A 12,802-nucleotide genomic window follows, 5' to 3' on the forward strand; every position below is an offset into this window, starting at 1 on the left:
GGAGCGCCCCCTAGGGCTGCATTATTCCCAGGTCGCATGGGTCCGTCCCTGCGGCATGTATCCCTTTTATTTCATGTTGTTAGCTTACCTTGTTGGGGGCGCCCCTCGGGCTGCATCATCCCCAAGTCGCTCGGGCCTGACCCAGTGATGTCCGCCTTCCCAGCATCTATTTGAATGATTCCACTCCTTCGCGGCTAATGTGTTTGATCTAGTTGCCCGCTCAACTAACGCCAACTGACGGAGCTGCTCCCAAAACGGCACGGCGCTTGCGCATGGGTCCGTCCCTGCAACACCGACAAACCTGAATGGCTGAGCTCTGGCCGCGGCAGCCCCGCATGGCGCCACCTCGTCAAGCCTTCAGTGCCTCATCACCCCTAGGAAGCAACCAACGGCTGACTGTCAATTGTCATGGCAACCCCTCGTTCTTTCTATGATGGGTCTACAGGATCTCCTAAAGGAGCTGCGTCAAGCGAGGCCCTTGCGCTGTCTCCTTCACTCTCATCCGTGCGAACCGCTTGCACATTAAAGGGGGGGTGCCTGAGCATCGCGACTCAGGGCTCCTACTGGCTCCCCAGCCCTCACCCTCTGGCCTTGTCCATGGCATCGCGACCTGGCATACCAGCGACGGCTAAGACTCGCTCGATGGCCGGGACCCGAGGACATAGAGCAGAAAGGGGAGCAAAGGCGAGAGGGGAGGGACAGGCGAGGACCTCGCCGAGCAACCACACGCCTGCCGGCGCACGGACCCGGCGGCACACCAGGGAGCGGTCCCTGATTCTTGAGATAAGTCACCACCCGGAAGCACCAGCTACCATGGCACCATCCCCGCACCTAATGCAATCTCGTGTTAGGAACGCCGCTCTCCTTTCTCACCGAACGATGGCTGCTTGAGCGCCAAAGGGGACCTCCCGAGAATCGCGACTCAGGGGCTCTTACCGGACCCCGGGTTGCTCACCTCCTGGCCTTGACCACGGCATCGCGACCTGGCATACCAGCGACGGCTGAAGCCGCCTTGGGAATGGGACCTGTCGGCGTAGAGCACCAAGCCCTCGTGAGGTTCGAAAGGGAGAACTGAGCAAAGATGGAATGAGCAACTCGCACAATTCTACAGCAAGGGTTATATTAACAAACAGGATCACAGCCACCTTACAAGCCCCCACGGGACGCATCTTTGATTCCTCGCAGGGAACAGATCATAAAAGGATGCTAACTACACGCGCGGTTGCTGAGGCGCTCACGTCCAATCAACCGCCACGCGGCGCCCAAGGCCGCAGGCTGTTAGGCCCCGCGGCGCTTCGCTCTTGCCCTTTCGCCTCCCTGCACGGCCAAGTCCGGGCGCGCCTTGGGCCCGGGGGCTACTGTCGGTGTTCTGGGAACGGGGGTCCCCAGACTTCCTGCCTGCGGCCTGCGGCGTGGCTCAAAGGGGGGGCCCAGCACGGCCCATCTTCATCAACACAGACCCAAGACCCTCGCGAGGGGCCAAGCCTCACGGGGCGGATGACATGGAGCTTCCTCAGGCACGGCCTCGTCAGGCTGGCTCGTGAGGAGGCGGAGAGATCAAGGCGGGGTACCTCACAAGGTGCCCGTGACGCAAGCCATGACGACCAAGGGCGCCAGGCGGGCGCCAGCCCGCGCAGTGTCCTTCTTTCCTCTTTGGTGCCCAGGGAGCAAGCGCAGGCGAGAGCATCAAGCAAAGGCACCCATTTAGGTGCAACGAGACCAAGACCAGCCCAACGGCAGGGAGGAAGTCATTGTGGAGCCCAAGCAGCGTCACCACCAGAGCCTTTGGCAGGCGAGGACCAACTTTAGTCAGGATAAGTGTACCAGATGTTCCCCTTCAAAATGACCAATTGTTGGTGCCCTTCCCGCTCAATATTTGGGAAGAGGCCCAGGGCCTTTGCCTATAAATAGGACTAGCCACCCCCAGGGTAGGGAGGATCGAAAACCGGCCAACCCAAAAACAAGCTGGGATCGGATCGAGTAGCATCACAGAGAGAGAGAGAGAAGGGTGACTGAACTCCTCCTAGCAGTTCATCCCCCAAGCCAAGAACAGACCCTCGCGAGGCTGTTCCTCCTTGTATTGCTCATCATCATTAGCCCAAGAGGCAATCCACCACACCACAAACTAGAGTAGGGTATTACACCACAATGGTGGCCCGAACTAGTATAAACCCTGTGTCTCTTGTGTTGTTCTTTCCATAGCTTAGATCTTAGCGTGGCGGTGGGGTGCAGGTAGGTAGAAGGCGAAATCTCCATGCGCACCCTAGTGTTCGAACCTCAAGGGTTTGCCAGAACCCGAAATCCGACAAGGAAGGAGTTGTGAACACTTCCGACTCATCTTTCGTGCTATGAGTATATCTTGTTCTGGATCAATGAACTGAGGTGATGACACCAACTTCTTTTTCAGTCGCCTTGATCCATTCTTAGTTTTTGTCGAGTGAAATTTTACCGAAGAGTTCCGAGTGATGATGCGGAGGATGTCTTCTGTATGTCAAGTTGTTCTGTTGTCTGCGGATTTTGTGGGATTCGAAATTTTGGGAAGCGCGCCGGGCGGGGGAGGCCGCGGTAATCGGGACGGATTAGGCAGGTCGCCTCGATCCCCGCGCCACCTTTTTCGCCACGTATTGCGTGCGCGACTGCTGCGGGATTTGATAAGATCGTCCGGGCCTACAAGTTAGTCACTCGGAAGTATCCTTATAAAAGGCATCGGACCGGGCTTTTGAATAGTGCGCCCTCATTCTCCGTCTTCTTCCTTCGATTTCACCGCTGCGCCTGCTTCTTCTCTCGGCGTCATAGCCCCACTCGGACTCGATTCGCTGCCATGGGGAAGGAGAAGACGGTGGCGTTGGAGCGTGCAAAGAAGGCGACGGCGAAGGCGAAAGGGAAGAAGACCAGCCGAGGCGGATCTTCGTCGAGGTCTGGCCTGCCGCCTGGCTGGATCCAGGGTGACTGGATCCGCTCGACAATTAGTCAAGACGACATCGGCGACCTGGTTGAGGGGGCACTGATCCCTCACCAATCAGCGCGGCTCCCGGGGAACGAGACCGAGCCGCAGCCGCAGGAGGGTGAGTGCGTCCTCCTCGCCACTCATCTCGACCGTGGGTTTTCTTTGCCTCCCCACCCTTTCTTTCGTGGTTTCTTGAACTTCTTCGGGGCTCAACTCCACCACTTTACTCCAAACACCATCATGTATCTCGCTACTTTCGTGTCCATGTGCGAGAACTTCTTGGGCAGCCAACAGCAACTGGGATCTCTTCAAGCACATATTCACGTGTCGCTCCCAGACGGTCAAGAAGGCCAACTCAAGTGACGAGAGGACGCACGTGATACAGATGTGCGGGGGCCTTGGAATTCAAATGAGGAACAAGAGCACCTTCCCAGTTATGATCCTTCCCGACTCGGTCCGGGGCTGGCAGTCGACCTGGTTTTACTGCAAGGACTAGCCGACCCCGGGCCAGTCGACTGGACTTCCCCCCTTTTCCTTGGCTCGAGTGGATAAGCCCTCCTCCTTGAGGGTGATCCCGGAAGAGAAGGTGCAGGTGAAGGTGTTGGTCGAGCGGGTCATGCAATTTGTCCGCGATGGAGTGACTGGTATGGACCTGCTGGAGGTCTTTCTCAGTCGATGCATCCAACCATTCCAAGCCCCTGACCATCCGATGTGGATGTACTCGGGACTCGAGGATTCCACTCGAATCCACCCGAAGGACGTTAGTGAAGACACGATGGAGAAGTGGCTGAGAGGAATCACTGGCAACAAAGGTAATCCCTGGGGGTCTAGGAGGGTGATTCCATTCGACCATTTGCGCCAGTCGAAACAGGTATGATTCTGCATTGTCAAGTATCTTCTTGATTCACTATGTAACATCTTGTTGACGGTCGACTGTATTTCTTTTGTTCATTGTCTTTTCAGGCTCTTATTGATATGTACTCGATGCCCAATGGAGTGCAGGAGCAAAATGTCGAGGAAGGGGCGAGCGGGGGCGAGAGTGGAGAGATGCACTCGGATACAGAGCAGGACGAGGAGAGCAACGACTCGAGTGATGAAGAAGATGTCGACTCGCCGCCTCGGAGAGAGAGAAGGTGCAAGCACGCTCACGACCCGGCGAGCAACCCTGACCTAGCGGCCGCACCGACTGGGCAATCTTCGAAGCGCCCTCGGACATCTTCTCCGGTGCCGACTGAGAAGGTATCGAAACGACTCAAGACTGTGCCGCCTCCCGCGCCAAAAGCATTGAAGGCCACCTCCTCCAAACCACTGAAGGCTTTGCCCAGGATCAAAGTGACCATCCCCACCATCTCCGGGTAATCATCTAACCCGATCTTTTGGTCGACTCGGGCAACAGAACATAACCGACTGAATGTTGACATTTGTAGTGCTGCTACATCTGGAACTTCTTCCTACCAATACTGAGACGAGGAAATGGAAGACGCGGTTACCTCCAACCCAGGTAAAACTCTCATGATCTTGTTCTTAATTATTTGGTCGATTAAATTCTGGCGATTCACTTGGGGTCGACTGCTTTATTTGCAGCCCCACCCAACGTCATCGATCTTTCGGATGATGATGAAGATGTGGCCCTTAGGCCCAGAAAGAACAAAAAAGTAGCAGCTGGCAAGACGTCTTAGCAGGGACCGATGACAACACCAACCGTCCGGCAATCTGAAGACGCAGGTGGGGCCTTTGTAACTTTCGCTGTCCCATTGTCAAGTGAGCGCCCTGCGCCGTCAATTGTACCGGTGTTTCCTTCAATCGTCCAACCTCCTGCTTCGGAGCTCCAAGCTGCCGCACTTGGGTCGTCGGCCCCCTTCTTCACCAACTACCATGTTTCGGAAAACCAATTGGATGCGGCTGCGGAGGCCATCCGTCAGGCTAACATGATGATGGAGCGGATGAAGACGGTGCATGAGAACAGTCAGGCTGCTTACGATGCCAGCGCGGCTCTTCGGGCCAATGTCCAGGTAAGTAGACTTTTGACTTACCTTGTTCTATTAGGATATGCTACCTGAAATATTTTATGCGTCAAATCTGTACGCCCACTGGGTGTTTTGTTATCTCTAGCACTTGCGCTCTTCCACTCTGCTTGGGCGAGTGGGATCTGAACCGGTGGGGGCACGCTAAGTGCACCCACTGGGTGTAGTCCCTGAGACCGCAGTTGACTGCGGGGAGTCGACTGGGATCTGAGTACTATTTACTTTCTTTTCTTCCACTCGACCCAGTTGGCCGGTCGAGTGGGATCTGAACCAGTGGGGGCACGTCAAGTGCACCCACCGGGTGTAGTCCCCGAGACCGCGGTCGACTGCTAGCAGTCGGCCGGGGTCTGAATAGTTCCCCCTTTTTTTCTTTACCTCGGGTAGGGTCATGGATCTGTCCAAGATACCCTTCCCAAGGACATCTCTAAAGAAGCCAGAAGCATTTGAAGAAAAATCATCATCAACTCGACCATGAAGCTACGTTCCACTCGACAGTCTCAAAGACACTTGGCCGTATGGACAATCACTCGACTACAGAAGATCTAGAGCCACTCCACTCTACAACGGTCGGGAATAAGTCATAGCTTTAATGGTCATTATGTATCCTTATTGCAGGCGTTACCAGTAACGTCCCCATCTTTATGTACCTTAAACCCTTTGTAACTGAGGGCGGGAGGGGTCTGGCGAACTCTATATAAGCCACCCCCTCCTCAGGGACAAGGGTTCACACCCTCTGTAACACACACGCATATAATCCAGTCGACCGCCTCCGAGCTCTGAGACGTAGGGCTGTTACTTCCTCTGAGAAGGGCCTAAACTCGTAAAACTCGCGTGTACAACTCCTCCATAGTTAGGATCTTGCCTCTACATTCCTACCCCCCATTCTACTGTCAGACTTAGAACCACGACAGTTGGCGCCCACCGTGGGGAAGGTGTCTTAGCGACTTGTTGGAGAAGTTGTGATTTTCCCGATCCCCATCAACATGGTTTCAGGCAGAGGTTTGGCCAAGGGCCACAAGATCCGTCTCGGTGCACTCGTATTCATCGCCGACGACTCCGCTTGGCTCCAGGAAGCGCCACTCGACGTCGAGGCGCCCCCCGTCCGCGGCGCAACCCACTTTCGGGCGTGCGTCCCTGGCGTCCTCCTACGGCAGCCGCCGCCTCAGTATCAGTTGGCTCCCGTGCCGACCTCCCTCCCTGCAGCCCGCCGAGGCAAACGTTCCGGTCGGTCGAGGCTCCAGCGGTGGGTGAGGCATGCGGTGGCTCGCCAATCGGCCACCCCCAGGTCGCGACAATCGAGCCCGACGAAACTCTCTACGGCCTGTTCGACTGGCTCCATAGAGACTGCATCCGAGTGCGACAACAGCGACCCCGTGGCGGAAGTTTTGATGGTTAATGGACCACGTAGTCCTCCTGGCTTCACCCGCGAGGACGGAGGCGATGGTGGCGGTGATCCATCGCGTGTCCACGAAGAGTACTGACCCGAACCCCTCTCTTCGCAGAGGAGGGAGGAACTTCGCCACCGGAACATGGATGCACTTCACACTCCCATCGTTGGAGAAACCCTTGAGGCCCAGGCCTTGGAGGAGGCACGCCTAGCCAACTTGGCTGAGCGCACTCGACTTGATAACCTCCAGCGCGCACTCGACGAGCGTGCTCGGCAGCGTTCTCCCGAATCCAGTCGACGTCAACTTTTTCCACCTCCAACTCAGGTATACCGAACTCCAATCCAGAATCTCGTTGCTGCGGCCCGAATAGCAAAGTCAATTCAACCCTCCTAGTCAGAAGCTGGTCGAGGTTTTGTGCAGATCCAGGCCTTGCTTCGAGCCGCGGGAGAGCAGAATACAGCAGTATCTCAGTCGCAGAATAGGATTCACAGCAGATCCGTGGTTGCAGACACAGTCCAGTTGGCTCATAGCCCAAGATCGCCCCCGAGGCGTGAGGGACGTGGAGATTGACGAGATCAGTACAGAAACCGTGAGCAGTATGATCACCGATTCGATCACGATGATCGTCGTCGAGTGCCCACGCCTCCCCCAAGGAGTGGATCATACGTGCCTCGGCAGCAGGATGATAGATGCCCTCACAGTGGTGGGCGAAGGATTCCAGTCGACCCCAGGGAACCTTGCTTTGATGCAAGATCTATTCTCGTTCAGGGTCTGGTCGACAGAAACAGAGCTCATAGAGAAGGCCCCGACAGAGATTTTCCAACCAGCAGCAGAGTGCATGTCTTAGGCCCAGAGTGCTTCAGCAGAGCCATCAGGGCCGCAGTGATTCCTCCCAACTTCAGGTTGGCGACTGGAGTCAATAAGTTCACTGGCGAGTCCAAGCCTGACACTTGGCTTGAGGATTACTGAGTGGCTGTACAGATCGGTGGCGGCAACGATGAAGTGGCCATGAAGCACCTTCCTTTGATGCTAGAGGGCTCGACCAGGGCGTGGCTAAATCAGTTAGCTCCTGGTAGTATTTATACTTGGGAAGATCTTGCTCGAGTATTTCTCAGAACATTTGAAGGTACTTGCAAGCGGCCAGCAGGGTTGACAGAACTACAGTGTTGCGTTCAGAAACCGAATGAAACTTTGAGAGATTATATCCAGAGATGGATCACGTTGCACCACACAGTGGAGAATGTGTCAGATCACCAAGCAATTTGTGCCTTCAAAGAAGGCATTAAGTATCGGGAGTTGAATCTGAAATTTGGTCGAATAGGAGATATGACTCTGACTCGGATGATGGAGATTGCCACCAAGTACGCCAATGGTGAAGAAGAAGACTGACTCCGGAGTGGCAAGCACAAAACAGTCGCCCACGAAACTGGAGGGGGGAACTCAAGTCGGAAGCAAAAGCGCAAAGCCGAGCCAGATGCTCCTGGTGAAGCTTTGGCCGTAACTCAAGGGAAGTTCAAGGGGAAACCCAAAGGACCGTGGAACCCCAAGAAAGTAAAAGATCAAGATGGGAATGATGTGCTGGATTTACCATGCCACATTCACACCAAGAAAGATGAAGAGGGTAATTTCATTTACCCAAAGCATACCAATCGACAATGTCGACTCCTAATCCAGCAATTCTGAGAGAAATAGCCCAAGGAAAAGGATAAGGAAGAAGACAAAGTTGAGGATGAGGAGGACGATGATGGTTACCCCCACGTCAATTCCACTCTAATGATTTTCGCTGACGTTGAGAGTAAGAGTCGACTGAAAGTCATCAACAAAGAAGTGAACATGGTCACTCTGGTGACACCCAGTTATTTGAAGTGGTCTCAGACTGCCATTACATTCGACCAGTCCGATCACCCAGCGCACATAGCCACCACTGGGAGGCAAGCGCTGGTGGTCGACACAGTAGTCGAAGGCACTCGATTGACTAAGGTTCTGATGGATGGTGGCAGTGGTCTGAATATACTATATGCAGAGACGTTGAAAGGAATGGGCATTCCGATGTCCAGACTCAGCGAAAGTAATATGAGTTTCCATGGAGTCATTCCTGGCAAGAAGGTTGCATCACTCGGCCATATCGCTCTCGATGTAGTGTTCGATGATTTCAAGAATTTCCGCAAAGAAAAGTTGACATTTGAAGTTGTGGATTTCCAGAGTGCTTATCACGCTATTCTAGGCGGGCCAGCTTATGCATGTTTTATGGCTCGACCATGTTACGTGTGCCTCAAATTGAAGATGCCTGGTCCTAAAGGGGTGATCACTATCACTGGCAGTTGAAAGAAGGCAGAAGAGTGCTTCCAGAAGGGCTTAAAGATCGCTGATGCACAGATGGCAGTAGTGGAGTTGCAGGAGTATCAAAAAATGCAGATCCGAGTGATTTGTTGCGAGCTAAGAAGCCTGCCACTGATTCAGCATTCCAGTCGACTGGTGAAACGAAGCCGAGTCATATTCATCCAACGGATCCCAATGCTGCTCCGACTCACATTTCAACAACACTCGACTCTAAATAGGAAGAAGCGCTCATCCAGTTCCTCCGTGAGAACTGGGACATCTTTGCATGGAAACCTTCTGACATGCCAGGTGTTCACAGGGGACTGGCTGAGCATCGTTTGCGAGTCGACCCAAAGGTGAAACCAGTCAAAGAACATCTTCGACGGTCTGCCGTACAGAAAAGGAAGGCAATCGGTGAAGAAGTGGCTCGACTTCTAGCAGCTGAGTTTATCCGAGAGATTTACCACTCCGAGTGGTTAGCTAATGTTGTCATGGTCCCAAAGAAGGACGACTCACTTCGCATGTCCATTGACTTCAAACATATCAATCGGGCCTGCCCGAAAGATCACTTTCCTCTCCCTTGCATCGACCAAATAGTCGCCTCGACTACGGGGTGTGAGCGTTTGTCCTTTTTGGACGCTTATTCCGGGTATCATCAGATCCGTCTATACGGACCCGATGAGATAAAAACAGCTTTCATCACCCCATTTGGGTGCTTCTATTATGTCACTATGCCATTCGGTTTGAAGAATGCCAGAGCCACATTCATGTGGATGATCCAGAAGTGTCTGCTCACTCAAATCAGTCGAAATGTGGAAGCATACATGGATGACATTGTGGTCAAGTCACGAAAAGGTTCTGACCTATTGGCTGACCTTGCTGAAACCTTTGCCAACCTCGGAAGGTATGATATCAAGCTTAATCCATCAAAGTGCACGTTTGGAGTTCCAGGCGGAAAATTACTCGGTTTTCTCGTTTCCAAACAGGGGATCGACGCTAACCCAGAGAAAGTGGGTGCCATACTCCGGATGAAACGCCCTGTGTGTGTGCATGATGTCCAGAAGCTTACTGGTTGTTTGGCCGCCCTAAGTCGGTTCATTTCTCGCCTCGGTGAAAAGGCTCTGCCTCTTTACCGACTGATGAAGAGGTCAGATAAGTTCGAGTGGACTCCTAAAGCTGACGCAGCATTTGCAGAGCTCAAAGCCCTGCATTCCACCCAGCCGGTGCTTGCTGCTCCAATCAGCAAAGAGCCTTTACCACTTTACATTGCAGCCACTGGACAAGTCATCAGTACAGTACTTACGATCGAATGGGAAGAAGAAGGAAAAGCTTACAAAGTTCAGTGCCCAGTATACCATGTCTCTGAAGTTTTGACTCCATCAAAGCAAAGATATCCACACTATCAGAAGCTTGTTTATGGGATTTATATGACCACGAAGAAGGTTGCACATTACTTCTCTGATCACTCCATTACAGTCGTCAGCGACGCTCCATTATCAGAGATTCTGAACAATAGAGATGCAACTGGTTGAGTGGCAAAGTGGGCAATTGAACTCCTTCCCTTAGATATCAAGTTCGAGGCAAAGAAATCTAACAAGTCCCAAGCAATAGCAGATTTCCTCGCCGAATGGATTGAACAACAACTGCGGACTCAAATTCACTGGGAGCACTGGACCATGTTCTTTGATGGTTCCAAGATGCTGAATGGTTCCTGTTTTGGGGTGGTACTGGTATCCCCCAGAGGAGACAAGCTCAGATATGTCCTCCAGATTCACTTTGATTCCTCCAATAGCGAAGCAGAATATGAAGCACTCTTGTATGGGTTGCGTATGGCCATTTCACTCGGCGTCCGTGATGAAGGAGTGGGATGTCAGCAGCCCAGCCATGACTGGTTACTGCAATGCGGTGAGGAAGTTGGAAAAGAAGTTTGAGGGGTTAGAGCTCCATCATGTACCCCGACTGAAAAATCAAGCAGCAGATGATTTAGCAAAGATAGGCTCCAAGAGAGAAGCTATTCCCAGCAACGTGTTCCTGGAGCACATTCATGCACCTTCAGTTCAAGAAGAACCCTTTGCTGAAGAGCCCCCGCAGCCTAGGAGTGCCACAGATCCGACTGAAGTCGAGGTCCCAGTCGTGGTCGACTTAATCATGGAGGTGTTGGTCATCACTCCCGACTGGACAGTGCCATACATTGCATATATCCTTAGGAAAGAGCTCCCAGAGGATGAAGAAGAGGCTCGACAGATCATTCGTCGATCCAAGGCCTTTACTGTAATAAGAGGTCAACTGTTCAGAGAAGTGCAACTGAGGTCAGCCAGAAATGCATAACACCAGAAGAAGGCCGATTGATCCTGCACGGCATCCATTCGGGGACCCGTGGTCACCATGCGTCCTCTCGGACCATTGTGGCTAAAGCATACCGAGCTGGATTTTATTGGCCACGAGAAAATGAAATGGCGAAATATGTAGTTGACAGATGTGAAGGCTGCCAGTTCTACTCAAATTTGTCGCAGAAACCTACATCAGCCCTACAGACCATCCCACTCGTCTGGCCCTTTGCTATTTGGGGATTGGACATGGTTGGTCCACTGAGGACTGGTAGGAGCGGCTTCACTCATGTGCTTGTAGCAGTCGACAAGTTTACCAAATGGATCGAAGCCAAGCCTATTAAGAATCTTGAAGCTAGTACTGCCGTCAGCTTCATCAGAGAGTTGATTTTCAGATATGGGGTTCCGCACAGCATCATCACTGACAACGGATCGAACTTCAATTCTGATGAGTACAGAACCTTCTGTGCCTCATAAGGCACACGAGTCGACTATGCTTCAGTCGCCCATCCCCAGTCGAATGGACAAGCAGAAAGAGCAAATGGCCTGATTCTCAAAGGACTGAAACCCCGACTGATGCGAGATCTCAAGCACGCAGCGGGTGCCTGGGTTGATGAACTTCCATCAGTTCTCTGGGGATTGAGGACAACTCCTAATCAGTCGACTGGCTGAACTCCGTTCTTCTTGGTCTATGGGGCTGAAGCTATTCTACCGAGTGACTTGCTTCATAATGCACCATAAGTTGAGCTCTTCTCTGAAGATGAAGCAGAACAAGCTCGGCAAGACGCAGTCGACCTCCTAGAGGAGGAAAGAGAGATGTCCTTGATCCGGTCGACCATTTATCAACAAGACTTGCGTCGATTCCATGATAGACACGTGAAGGGTCGAGCCTTTCAAGAGGGAGACTTGGTTCTTCGAGTGGATTAGAAGAAACCACACAAGCTCGCCCCAGCTTGGGAAGGTCCCTTCATTGTCACCAGAGTGCTCCACAATGGAGCATACCACCTTTACAGTGTCGAGCATAAAAAGGACGAGCCACGGGCTTGGAACGCGGAGCTGCTCCGCCCCTTTTATACTTAAGTACTCATTCAAATAAAATGTAATAAGAAATACCTTTGTAATTTGTTTATCAAAGACAAGAGCTTTACAGTCCTCTGGCATGATTGTTGTTGCTTTTGTTTACGTCTGAAAACCCCCAGTGGGTGAATTAGCTGCGAATCCGTTTCGCCTAAGTTCGAAAGAAAATCCTACCGAGTGGTGAGCAAGCCTCTCATTCGGGGGCTTAGCTGTGAACCCATTTCGCCTAAGTTTTTCAAAACCATACCGAGTGGTGAGCAAGCCTCTCACTCGGGGGCTTAGCTGTGAACCCGTTTCGCCTAAGTTTTTCAAAATCCTACCGAGTGGTGAGCCGGCCTCCCACTCGGGGGCTTAGCTGCAGTCCAGTACTCGCCTAAGTTTAAAAAATCCTACCGAGTGGTGAGCCAGCCTCCCACTCGGGGGCTTAGCTGCAATCCAGTACTCGCCTAAGTTTAAAACATCCTACCGAGTGGTGAGCAATCCTCCCACTCGAGGGCTTAGTTGCAGTCCAGTACTCGCCTAAGTTTGTAAAATCCTACCGAGTGGTGAGCAACCCTCCCACTCGGGGGCTTAGCTGCAGTCCAGTACTCGCCTAAGTTTGTAAAATCCTACCGAGTGGTGAGCAACCCTCCCACTCGGGGGCTTAGCTGCAGTCCAGTACTTGCCTAAGTTTGTAAAATCCTACCGAGTGGTGAGCAATCCTCCCACTCGGGGGCTTAG

The sequence above is a fragment of the Triticum dicoccoides genome, chromosome 5A, assembly GCF_002162155.2.
Source record: "Triticum dicoccoides isolate Atlit2015 ecotype Zavitan chromosome 5A, WEW_v2.0, whole genome shotgun sequence".
Taxonomy (NCBI): Eukaryota; Viridiplantae; Streptophyta; class Magnoliopsida; order Poales; family Poaceae; genus Triticum; species Triticum dicoccoides.